At 39.7% G+C, this 13,750-nt stretch overlaps 1 long non-coding RNA gene and 1 other non-coding gene across 3 annotated transcripts in view; one reads left to right on the top strand and one right to left on the bottom strand.

Annotated features, from left to right (window-relative positions):
• LOC137230971 (uncharacterized) overlaps positions 1–13,750 on the top strand; it is a 91,463-nt gene that overhangs the window by 40,558 nt on the left and 37,155 nt on the right. The gene's annotated exons all lie outside the window — the stretch shown is intronic.
• LOC137231391 (U6 spliceosomal RNA) lies at positions 724–832 on the bottom strand. Its single transcript, XR_010946513.1, has one exon. It is a non-coding gene; the product is annotated as a U6 spliceosomal RNA (small nuclear RNA).

The following is a 13,750-nucleotide window of genomic DNA, read 5'->3' as shown; positions in this document are numbered from 1 at the left end:
TACTTCTGTCCTTTTACCTTTATGCTGGAGTTTAATATTAGCACCCACCATGTTACAGGATTGGAGTATTCTGAATTTGATTATATATTTTTCTAGTGTGTTTTGTATTTTCATATATATTTTCATGTTACTAATTAGCATTCTTTCATTTCAGCTTGAAGAACTCCTTTCCACATTTCTTGTAAGGAAGGTGTAGTTATGGTGAACTCCCTCAGCTTCTGTGTGTCTGAGAGTCTTTATCTTTCCTTAATTTCTGAAGGACGACTTTGCTGGGTAGTGTATTCTTGGCTGGCAGGTTTTTTTCTTTCAGCACTTTGAATGTATCATCCCACTCTTTTGCGGCCTATAATGTTTTTGCTGAGAAAGCAGCTGATAGCTCTATGGGGATTCCCTTGTAAGTCACAAGCTTCTATTCTCTTGCTGCTCTCCAGATTCTCTCTGTCTTTGATTTTAGACAGTAGTATTATAATATATCTTGGGGAAATCATTTGGGGTTGAAATTTTGGGGTGACCAATTAGCTTCATGAACTTGGATGTCTAATTCCCTCCTGTTTTGGGAAGTTCTCAGCCATTATTCCTTAAGTTTTCTTTTTTTTTTTTCCTTGTTCTCTCAGTTTATTTTTCTTTGAATTTATTTATTTATTTATTTAATATACCAGGTTCTTATTACTTATCTATTTTATACATATTAGTGTATATATGCCAATCTCAATCTCCCGATTCAGAAAATATGAACGCTTCACAAATTTGTGTGTCATCCTTGCGCAGGGGGGCCATGCTAATCTTGTCTGTATCATTCCAATTTTAGTATATGTGCTGCCAAAGGGAGCACAAGTAAGTTTTCTTTCCCTTTCTCCTCTCTTTCCCTTCTGGGACTCTAATAATGCATCACTTGTTTCTTTTAAGGATGCCCCATAAGTTCTGTAGGGTTCTTTTCATTCCTTTTCATTTTTTTTCTTTTTGTTCCTCTGACTGGATGATTTCAAATGATCTGTCTTTGAATTATTGATTGATGCTTTCTTCTGCTTATCCAGTCTGCTATTGAACTTCTCTGTTGAATTCTTCAGGTCAGTCATTGTATTTTTCATCTCCAAAATTTTTGTTTAGTTCTTTCTTGTGTTTTCTCTTTGTTGAACTTCTCATTTTCTTTCATATTGTTTTCCTGATTTTCTTAAATTGTTTGTCCGTGTTCTCTTGTAGCTCTCTGAGCATCTCGAGAACAATTATTTTGAATTCTTTATCAGGCATTCATGTATCTTCATTTTCTTGAGGTTACTGGAAGTTTACTGTGTTCCTTCAGTGGTGTCATGGTTCCATGACTCTTTGTGATCTCTCTAGCCTTGTATGTGAAGAAACAGTCCCTTTCAGATTTTATGGACTGACCTTGGTAAGGAAAGACCTCTGCAGCATGCTGGAGCATGTTGTGACTCTAGGTCCATACATGTGGGGACTTGTGATGGTCCACGTCCAGGGGTTATGATGTCTCATCAGCTTGGGCTGCTAGGGTCCATGACATCAACAACTGCATGGTCCTAGACAAGGGCTGCAAGGGTCTGCAGTGGCTGCAGGGCCTGTTAGAGTCCTCCTTGGTGCCTCCAGTTCCAGCGGCTAGGGACCAGGGCAGGCAGTGGTGGTGGCCAGAGCTGGTGATGTGCAGACACTTGTCTGTGGGGGCTGGGTACAGATGCCTTGTAGTGGCATGGGCCAGGTACAGAGAAGCACATAGTGGTGGTGGCCAGGGTCAGCAGCAAGGAGCCAGGGCCAACTTCGGGTGCATTAGCAGCTGCACGGGCCCTGGCTCTCAGTGTCCACTCTGTGGCTACAGGGTCTCCCTATGGGCACAGCATAGCTGTGGAGGCCAGCAATAGGAGTTGGCCTGGGGACAGGCAAGTGCATAGGTGGAGGGTCTAGCTGCAGGTGAATCGAGAAGGACAGGCCAGTGTCAGGAGACAGGGCTGGATCCAGGCCCACAAGCCACTGTAGGGCCCCTGGCTATTGGCATTCACTCCTGTGCCTGCAGGACCTCCTCAAGGGTGTGCACATAGCAGTGGAGACTAGTGATGGAAGTCAGGCCAAGCGTGTGCAGGTGCACAGCTAGAGGGGCTAGCTAGCCCCAGATGTGCACAGAGTGTGCGGAGGGGTCCACTGCCAGGGTCTAGGCTGGCATCTTGTATTCATATAGCCACAGAGGCTGGGGCTGGCTGCCAGTATGGATCCTGGCTTTAGGGGTGGGGGAAGTTGAGGATGGATGCTCAGGTGGCTGGCATCTGTGACCAGGAAAACCTTTGGAGGAAGTCTCAATGGTGGACTCTGTAGGGGGTCCATGCTGGCTCTGCTGGGCATTGGTTTCTTCAGTGGCAAAAGCTGCTGGTGTCCTCTGCAGAGCAGGTCACTGGGAACCACGGTCGCTCCGCTATGTGGCTAATACTGATAGCCCTGCTTTTCTTCCTTGTCCCTAGCTATGTCTATATGTCTCAGCTTTTTCAGTTTCTGGGTGGGGTGAGACCAAAGTGAGCCCCTTGTGCAGTGCCCTAAGCAGCTGATAAAGCTCTCCCTCTCCCTTTCCCAGCGAGGGGAGCTCTTGAAGCTGGGGAGCTCCCTCCTGGTGCTGAGCAGGGTTCACCTGGGGGATGGGATGATGCAGGCAACATGATTCTGTTCTTCATTTTTTGTGTGGTTATTCTCAGGTGTTTTGTTCTACTGTGTTGCTGAAGTTTCTTAAGTGGACTCTGAACTCCCTCAGAGCCATTTTTGTTTGGGGATAGCTGTCTAATTGTTGGTCTTTGTCAGGGGCTGGAGGGTGGTGTCTCCTACTCTGCCACAATGGTCATGTCACTCAGCATAATCTTTCTTAACAGTAATTTTGCACCGCTTCTAAAAATAAGACACATACTCTAGTATGCTTTTAAAAATATCTTATTACGGATTTAATACAGACTAATTGTAAAAAATTTAAAACTACAGAAAAGTAAAAAGAAGAAAATGAAGCCATCTGCAATCTTAATACTCAAAAATAACTACTGTTAACCAGTCGGTACACTTTTCTTTTAGTCTTTTTTAAATGCTCATATTAAAATATAAATTTTACGTAGTTCATACAGATCTTAATTTTCAAATGAAACAATGTGAATTTTCTGAAGTGGCAAAATATTCTTCACAAACTTTATTTTAAAGACTGCAAACTTCTTTATTATATACAACCATTAAATATTATTTTTTACACACATCTGATTACGTCAATTCCCCATTGCTCTCAGGTTTAAGTACAAACTGGGCATGGCCTACGAGACTGTTCTTAAACTTTCCCTTGCCTTGTCTCATGCTTCTTTTTCCTCCTTTATGTTCTAGACTGAGGGTGTACTCACTCAGTTTCCATGTATATATTCTCTCTCACTTCCAGGACTCTGTCCATGCTGATCGTTCTAACACATTATTATTCTTTTTCCTCTCCATCACTTAGTTTTACCCACTTCTGCTCCCACTCATGTTTTCTAATTAACACCTACTAATCTCTGATGGAAGGAGAAGGTATAGACAGAAGAAAAGAGGGAAGCCTCTGATCAAGTCCTTGGAACAGAATAGAGTTCATACGTAGACCCAGGCATGTATCGTCAACTGATTTTGACTAGAGAGAGAAGGTAATTAAATGAAGAAACGACAGTCTTTTCAACAAACGGTGCTGGAACAGCACGGTATTTTTATAGAAAGGAAGAATTTCAACCTTTACCTCACACCATACATAAAAATTAACTCAAAATAAATCATGGACCAAAATGTAAACATTTAAACTACACAACTTCTAGCTAAAACCAGAATATAATCTTTGAGATTTTGGAGTCAGCAAATAATTCTTAGATAGGACACAAAAGCATGAAGCATAAGAGAAATAAATTCGTAAAATGAACTTCATCGAAATTAAAATCTGCTCTCTTGAGCACCATTTAAAAAATGAAAGACAAGCTGTAAAGTGGGGAAAAAATTTTACAATACATGTAAGTGACCCAGGACTTATATAGAATATAGAGAACTCTTGTATCTCAGTAATAAGAAAACAGCCCATAAAAAATAAGCAAAAGAGGGACTTCCCTGGTGGCGCAGTGGTTGAGGGTCCGCCTGCCGATGCAGGGGACGCGGGTTCGTGCCCCGGTCCGGGAAGATCCCACATGCCGCGGAGCGGCTGGGCCCGTGAGCCATGGCCGCTGAGCCTGCGCGTCCAGAGCCTGTGCTCCGCAACGGGAGAGGCCGCAACAGTGAGAGGCCCGTGTACTGCAAAAAAAAAAAAAGCAAAAGATTTAAACAAACACTTTACAAAAAATATATGCAAATGGCCCATGAGCACATGAGATGTTAAACATCATTAGTCATCAGGGAAATGAAAATTATAACCACAATGAGATATCACAATACATCTATTAGAATGACTAAAAAAGATGGACAGTGACAAGTGTGGTGAGGTGTGGAGTGACTGGAACTCTGATGATTGGTAAGGAGAATGTAAAATGGTACAACCACTTTGGAAACAACTTGGCATTTCTCATAAATTTAAAGATCCACTTTATGACCCAGCAATTCAACCCAAAGTATTTATCCAAGTGAAATGAAAATACATGTCCACACAAAGACTGGTACATGAATGTTCTTAGCAGTTTTCTTTGTAGAAACCCCAAACTGGAAGCATCCCAAATGTCTATCAACAGGTAGATGGCTTCCATACTGCTCACTAATAAAAACGAATGAACCACTGATATATGAAATAACATAGATAAATCTCAGAAACATGCTGAGCAAAATAAGTCAGAAAAAAAGAAAATATACAATCCCATTAATATAAAACTCTAGGAAAAATTTAAAGTATAAAAACAGAAAGTGTGTCAGTGGTTGTCTAGGATCAGGGTGGTTGTGGGGATTGATTGGAAGGGGCATAAGGGTACCTTTGGGGGTGAGGGACATGTTCTATATCTTAATCGTGGTAGTGGTTGCTACAGAGATGTATATATTTGTCAGAATTCATTAAACTGTACACTTAAGATGTGTACCTTTTATTATCTGTAAATTATACATCAATAAATTTGATTTTTAAAAAGTGTGTCCGTTGCTATTGAGAAGTTTGGTTAGTCAAGGACAGAGAAGGGACTATTGCAAATGGCAATATTAAAAGTCATGGGTGACTTAATTAAGAATAGTTTCAATGAAGGGATGAAGAATAAAACCTGACTGAAGCAGGTTGAAGAGAGAATGGTGTTTGAGACAGTGGAAATACAGCTGCACATAATTCTTTCAAGGATTTTTGCTATGAACGGAAGCAGAGAAATTGGGTGGTACTTGAGAGGGATGTGGGAGTCAAGGGAAAGATTGGGGTTATTAAGGCATAAGTGTATGCCGATGGGAATGATCCAGTAAAGAGAGTGAGATTGATGATACAGGAGAAAAAGAAAGTATTGCCGGAGAAAGTTGTTGAGAAGGCAAGAGCATGTGGGATATTAAGCACAAGAGGAGATACTTACCTTTCATAGGAGCTGGTGTACATTGTCCACTGTAACAGCAGAGAAGGCAGGTTAGGTGGGTACAGATGCATGGAGATTGGTAGATTTGCTGTTGGGAGAGTGAAGGATTACTCATCTGATGGCTGGTTTTTCTCAGTGAATTAAGAATGAGTGGGGTAGAAGGTGGAGGCTTAGGGAGGGAGATTAAGGTGGGAAACAGTCTCTGGAGAGAGAGAGAATTCACTAGAAAATATAGCACGACTGGTTGAGATGACTGCCCACTGGAGAATTTTTAGTCATTCATTCAAAGGGAAACCAATGGGCAGAGGTGTGCGGCTTTCTCTAGCAATGCTCAGCTTATGGGCTGCAGGCATGTAGAGCACAGAATCTTGCACTGAACTAAGGTTGACGCTTTGCAGGTGATTATGCAGGAAAAGCTGGGCAGAGGTTTTAGTGTGGTTGCAAGGGAGTGGTTGTATAATGGACCATAGAATCTAAGGTAGGTAACAAGGGAATGATGGCAAGAAGGGTGTGATAGATGGAGAAGTGGTCAGATCAATAGCTTGCAGGCTCTGCCGGGATCAGAGAATTGCTAGAATGGGAGTAAATGAGCTGAAAGGCTGAGAGTTGGAGTATGCTCCAGGAGTATGAAGCTTGAAATCAAGCTTTGAGATTGGGTTCAATTCTTTAGATGATGAGGGTTAGGGTATGACAATGGAAATGATGGCTGAGGGGCAGGTGGAAGTCAGAGACCTGACAAGTCCAAGGCATTTGAAATCACCAAGCATGATGACAGGAGTAGAGATAGAAAGGAGGGCAAGTGAGCCAGGACTAGAGGTACAAGTAAATGAGAGTGAGTGACCAAGTAGGACTCAGTAGGTGACAACCACCCGGAAGAGGAGCAGTTGTGAAGTCTGATGGCTGGTTTGTCTTTACTCTGAACCACTGAATACTATTTCCCCCTTTATATAGTTTTGAAGGGGGAGAGAAGGAAGGAAAACAAAATAGATTGTATCTATGTTCTTAAAGTGTTGAATTTTCCTCTCTATTTTACTGATTTCAAGTCCACCTTGAATCACCTAATCATACTTTGCTGGATGAGTAAAGTTTGAGAGCTCTCCGCTGATGGGATTAAAAGTGTTTGGAAGGATTTTCTTGACGATAACCCGATGCAAACAGCCATTTACAGCACTGTGAATGCAATTGCTACTGAAGGGATTAAATAACAGCTGAACCTTATTAACTATGTTATATGTGGCCCAAAGATCCAACTTTTTAAAAAAATTAATTAATTTATTTTTGGCTGCGTTGGGTCTTCTTTGCTGCGCAAGGGCTTTCTCTAGTTGCGGTGAGCAGGGGCTACTCTTCGTTGCGGTGCGCGGGCTTCTCATTGCGGTGGCTTCTCTTGTTGCAGAGCACGGGCTCTAGGTGCACGGGCTTCAGTAGTTGTGGCTCACGGGCTCCAGAGCGCAGGCTCAGTAGTTGTGGTACATGGGCTTAGTTGCTCCGTGGCGTGTGGGATCTTCCCGGACGAGGGATGGAACCTATGTCCCCTGCATTGGCAGGCGGATTCTCAACCACTGCCCCACCAGGGAAGCCCGATCCAACTATTTTTATTCAGAGTTATGCCAAGACCCCATTTACTGTGTGGGGCAGACACTCATGCCCAGCATCCTCATTTCTACTTGTGGTGTCACTCAAATTTTAAAAATCTATTATTAATAAATATATTAAAAACAATTACGTACCATGTTGAATACCTACCATGTGCCAGACACTTGGCTAGCTATAATATTAATATCAATATTAACATTAATTGAATCTTATTATGTTCCAGGCATTTATGCTTTGACTGTGTAATCTAATTTACTCTTCACAGTAGCCGGATGAAGGGTTAAAGCTAAGATGAAGAGATTATGGTTCAAAAATTCTTGCCTAAGATCTCATAGTTATTAAAACTGAATGCAAATGGGGTTCAAAAGTCTGAAGTTGACTCTGAGGTTTCTGCATGAACAGTATGTCCTATTTGCTGTACAACGATCCTTACTACATGCAGAGGTGAATGGTCCCCTGAATGGAGGGAGGAGGGAGGTAGACCTCTCAACAAATAGGTACAAGACCACAATGGGTGCTAGGAGGAAGGCTTGAATTACGTAGTAAGTGGTGAGCTCAAGAGCCACGTCAAAGGAAAAATATTCAGCATTTAGCAGATGGACTAGTTGCCTGGCTACAGTAACAGCCTCCCAGGTGGTGGGCTCCTGTCACCAGGCCTTTCCTTCCATACCATTCTGAATATCACTGCTAGAGGTCATCTTCCTAAAACACCTGTGCACTTGCTCAGTTTTTCCTGTGTCGTATCCAAACATCTGCACTTAGGTTTTAATTCCCATGTTTTTTTTTTTTCCTTTTTTTTCTGGGTGGTGGGAAAACAGGTGATTTTAATTTTCTTTTTTTAAACATCTTCATTGGAGTATAATTGCTTTACAATGTTGTGTTAGTTTCTGCTGTATAACAAAGTGAATCAGCTATATGTATACATATATCCCCATATACAAAAATAAACTCAAAATGGATTAAAGACCTAAATGTAAGGCCAGAAACTATGAAACTCTTAGAGGAAAACATAGGCAGAACACTCGATGACATAAATCACAGCAGGATCCTTTTTTGACCCACCTCCTAGAGAAATGGAAATAAAAACAAAAATAAACAAATGGGAGCTAATGAAAAGCTTTTGCACAGCAAAGGAAACCATAAACAAGAGGAAAAGACAACCCTCAGAATGGGAGAAGATATTTGCAAATGAAGCAACTGACTAAGGATTAATCTCCCATGGTTTTTAATGAAGTTATTTCTAAGAACTCTTAAGAACTCCAGCAGGAGTAAACATGTGTGGGGCTTTCTGTCCCAGACTCCCTCTGTCCCAATTCCTCTGAGTAATTGCCTTCTCTGCTGTGCCCATACCCACCCCTCCCCATGGTCCCCCCTCCATGGCAGGAAACAGGCCACCAGCATTCCTGCATTTGACGAGTATTCCTTTCCTACAGGAGAGGCTGAACTCTTTCTCAGTTTCAGTGCTAAAACCCTAGGTTGGGACTTTTCATTCGAGTTGAAAGAAAACTCTGAAAAAATGAATCACAGCCAACAGCAGGCGGTAAAAGGGTGGGAGGGTGCGGGTACATCCTCCTCTATATCCACAATACAAGGAGCATTGTGTCCAAACATGGAGAGAGAGAAAGCAAGAGAATGCTAGAGCAAGCATGGTTTCTTTGTTAAGTATGTTAACATTTGGGGAATCTGGGAAGAGGCATAAGATTTATCTTCTAAGATATCGGAAAATTCTTTGAACTATTTTTAAACCTTTCTATAAGTCTGAAATTAGTCCAAAACAAATGTTCAGCAAATTTTGTGATATGTGTGGGCTTTTTTTTTTTTAACCAGAATAAAAATGTAAAATAAAATAAAATACAAGTGGTATCTGGGAGGGGACGGTCAGCTTCAGTTTCCATGGTGTGTGTCACTCCCACTGCCCTGCACTTGAGTTTGCACAGGTACCTTGACGACCTAGCCTCGTGAAGGTGTTTCAAGGGATGTGCAGTTAGAATGACCTTACTGGGGAGGATATTGAGCACAGGGTCTAGGGATTTTGATGTTATTTTATATCAGCAAACAGGTCATTGGTGGTTTTGAACAGTCAAGCAATATTGTTTCGAAAGAGAACTCTATGTGGAGGACAATTTGGAAGCAGAGTGACCTCAAGGAGACTTAACTAAGAACAATGGAAAAGGAAGGGAGAAATGTGAGCTAAATTTTAAAGGAAGAACTGGCAGATTTGGCTACTGCTGGTGGTACCATTGATGGAAATGGGGGACACTGGATGTGTCTGGGGATACGTAAACATCGAGAGCTACAGAGCATTATAAATAGTGCCAGAGAAAAAGTAGAGGGACTTCCCTGGCGATCCAGTGCTTAAGACTCCACGCTTCCACTGCAGGGGGCACGGGTTCAATCCTTGGTCGGGGCACTAAGATCTCCGCACGCTGTGTGGCGCACCCGAAAAAAAAAAAAACAACATAAGAAAAAAACAAATAAATCTAACTTGAGCAAAAAAAAAAAAAAAAGGAGAATCACCTTATGAAAAAAAGGCATGGATAAAATCATAAGGTGGGTAAATATTTACGTAATGGGGGGTATTTCTAAATATGACATTAAACAGAGAAAGCTTGGACTATAAAATTTAAAAAATATATTTATTTATTTATTTGGCTGCGCTGGGTCTTAGTTGCAGTATGTGGGATCTCTTAGTTGCAGCATGCAGAATCTAGTTCCCTGACCAGGGATCGAACCTGGGCCCCCTGCATTGGAAGCATGGAGTTTTAACCACTGGACCATCAGGAAAGTCCCGAACTATAAAATTTTAAATTGTATAGATTTTTTAAACCCCCCACACACAAATTAAAAAGTAAATGAATGACCTGAGAATAAACTTTGCAATGTACATTTATATATCTATTTAAGATGTATTCTCAATATCAGTAAAGCCATAGTAAAAGACAAACTCCCAATTATGAAATTGGTTAAAGGCAGCCAATTTACAAAAGAAAACACACATATGGCTGAAGGAAGGAAGGGAGGGAGGGAGGGAGAAAAGAAAGTATTTCAGTCATTAACAGTCAGATAATTAAATTAGAAAAGCTACTGTGTTCCACCCATCAAATTGCAAAGATTCAAAAATGATAGTAAGCTGTGGAGTTTGGGGAGTTATGCGAAGAAACAGGCAGTAACATACGTGATTGGTGGGAGCAGAAGTTTTTCTGGAAGAAATGTACATACCTATTGTCCAGCACTTTCCTTTCTAGAAATTAATCCAGAGTAAGTAATCATAAGCGTATACAGTAACTTATCTACAAGAATATTCATTAAAAGTGTTTAATATAATAAAATTTATTGCAAATGAAGCAACTGACAAAGGATTAATCTCCAAAATTCACAAACAGCTCATGCAACTCAATATCAAAAACCAAACAGCCCAATCCAAAAATGGGCAGAAGACCTAAATAGACATTTCTCCAGAGAAGATATACAGAGTGCCAACAAACACATGAAAGAATGCTCAACATCACTAATCATTAGAGAAATGCAAATCAAAACTACAATGAGGTATCACCTCACACCAGTCAGAATGGCCATCATCAAAAAATCTACAAACAATAAATGCTGGAGAGGGTGTGGAGAAAAGGGAACGCTCTTGCACTGTTGATGGGAATGTAAACTGATACAGCCACTATGGAGGACAGTATGGAAATTCCTTAAAAAACTACAAATAGAACTACCATACAACCCAGCAATCCCACTACTGGGCATATACCCTGAGAAAATCATAATTCAAAAAGAGTCATGTACCACAGTGTTCATTGCAGCTCTATTTACAATAGCCAGGGCATGGAAGCAACCTAAGTGTCCACCAACAGATGAATGGATAAAGAAGATGTGGCACATATATACAATGGAATATTACTCAGCCATAAAAAGAAACGAAATTGAGTTATTTGTAGTGAGGTGGATGGACTAGAGTCTGTCATAAAGAGTGAAGTAAGTCAGAAAGGGAAAAACAAATACTGTATGCTAACACATATATATGGAATCTAAAAAAAAAAAAAAGGTCACGAAGAACCTAGGGGCAAGATGGGAATAAAGACGCAGACCTACTAGAGAATGGACTTGAGGATACTGGGAGGGGGAAGGGTAAGCTGGGACAAAGTAAGAGAGTAGCATGGACATATATACACTACCAAACGTAAAATAGATAGCTAGTGGGAAGTAGCCGCATAGCACAGGGAGATCAGCTCGGTGCTTTGTGACCACCTAGAGGGGTGGGATAGGGAGGGTGGGAGGGAGGGAGACGCAAGAAGGAAGAGATATGGGGACATATGTGTAGGTATAACTGATTCACTTTGTTATAAAGCAGAAGCTAACACACCATTGTAAAGCAATTATACTCCAATAAAGATGTTTAAAAAAATAAATAAAATAAAATAAAATAATAAAATTTAAAACAACCTAAATGTATAAATTAGGGGATTGCTTAGATAAATTATGGTAATAAAATGCTCAGTAGCCATTATAAATGTTATTATAGATGTATATCATAAGGATGAAGAGTTATTCAGTAAAAAGAAAAAGAGAAGAACAAAAATCATGTATATTGTAATATCATTCTTGTTAAAAAATTCAAAGATAAAAATCTGGAAGTACCTGTATCAAAATAATATTAATAAAATTGTTTGTGAAGGCCAGGTATGGAAATTATTTCTTTCCCTCATGTTTTCTTACTGTATTTTCTAATGTTTGTACAAATAGTTTTATTACTTTTATAATCTTTTTAATTATACTTTTTTAGTTTAGCAATCTTAGATTTATAGGAAAGTTGAAAAGATAATAGATCCCTACATCCTTTGCCCAGTTTCATCTATTGTTGTTGCTTTATTGAGATATATTTCACACACCGTACAAGTCACCTATTTAAAGTATACAATTCAGTAGTTCTTAATATATTCACAGAGTTGTACAATCATCACCATACTCAATTTTAGAACATTTTCATCACTTCAAAATTAAATCTTATACCCATCGGCAGTCCCCATTTTCCCTCAGCGTAGACAACCAACACTCTACTTTTTGTCTCTATAGATTTGACTATTCTGAACATTTCACATTAAAGGAGTTATACAGTATGTAGCCTTTTGTGACTGATGATGTTTTCAAGGTATGTCCATGTTGCAGCATGTTTAAGTACTTCATTCCTTTTGATTTCTGCATAATATTCCATTGTAGGGAGATACCATATTTTATTTTTCTATTCATCAGTGGAAGGACACTTGGGTTGTTTCCACTTTTTGGCTATTATGAATAATACTGCTATGAACATTAGTGTACAACTTTTTGTGTGGACATGTGTTTTCAATTCTTTTGGATGTATACCTAGGAGCAGAATTGCCGGGTCATATGGTAACTCTATGTTTAACGTTTTGAGGAACTGCCAGAACGTTTTCCAAAGGCACTACACCATTTTACATCCCGACAGCAGTGTATGAGGTTTCCAATTTCTTAATATCCTTGGCAATACTTGTTATATTGTCTTTGTTATTCTAGCCATCTTAGTGGAAAAGTGAAATGTTATCTCATCGTGGTTTGAATTTGCATTTTCCTAAGGACTCACGATGCTGAGCATCTTTTCAGGTCCTTATTGGTCATTCGTATGTCTTCTTTGGAGAAATATCTATTCAGATAATTTGCCCATTTTTAAATCAGATTATTTGGGTTTTTTATTGTTGAGTTATTAGGGTTCATTATATATTCTAGACACAAGTCTTTTATCAGATATATGATTTGTAAATACCTTCTCCTATTCTGTGGGTTGTCTTTTCACTTTTTTGATGGTGCCCTTTCAGCAAAAAAGTTTTTAATTTTGATTAAGTCAAATTTATCTATTTTTTGCTTTTGGTGTCTTATCTACGGAGCCATTGCCTAACCCAAAGGAATAATTATCTAAGAGTTTACTCAAGAAATGTAGCTGTTAGCCTTTACATTTAGGTCTATGACTCATTTTGAATTAAACTTTGTGTATAGTATGAGAGAGGGGTTCAAATTCATTCTTTTGCATGTGGATATCCAGTTGTCCCAGCACCATTTGTTGAAAAGACTATTCTTTCCCCATTGACTTCTCTTGATCCCCTTGTCAAAAATCAATAAACTATGAATGTATGGGTTTATTTCTGGACTCTCAACTCTATCCCATTGATTTAAATAGGCATATGCCAGTACCACACAGTCTTAGTTACTGTAACTTTGTATTAAGTTTTAAAGTTGAAGAGTGTGAATCATTCAAGTTTGTTATTTTTTTTTCAAGATTCATTTGGCAATCTAGGTCCCTTGTATATTCTTATGTACTTTAGGGTCAGCTTCCCAATTTCTGGGGGAAAAAAGGTAGGTGGAATTTTGATAAGGATTGCATTTTGACTCTGTGAATCAATTTAGAGAGTCCTTCCATCTGTAATGGGTTGAATGGTGGCCCCTAAAGGATAGGTTACGTCCTAAACTCTGGAACCTGTGAATGTGGATTTTTCTGGAAAGTGACTCTTTATAGATGTAATTAAGTTAAGGGCTTCAAAATAAGATCATCTTGGACTTACAGCTAAATCCAATGACTGTTGTTCTTATAAGATAAAGGTAGAGGGAGATTTTAAGACTCAAGACACGCAGGGGAG

This window comes from Pseudorca crassidens, chromosome 9 (assembly GCF_039906515.1).
Source record: "Pseudorca crassidens isolate mPseCra1 chromosome 9, mPseCra1.hap1, whole genome shotgun sequence".
Lineage (NCBI taxonomy): Eukaryota > Metazoa > Chordata > Mammalia > Artiodactyla > Delphinidae > Pseudorca > Pseudorca crassidens.
Note: the sequence above shows the minus strand (reverse complement) of the source record. Positions and strands in the feature narration are given on the sequence as shown.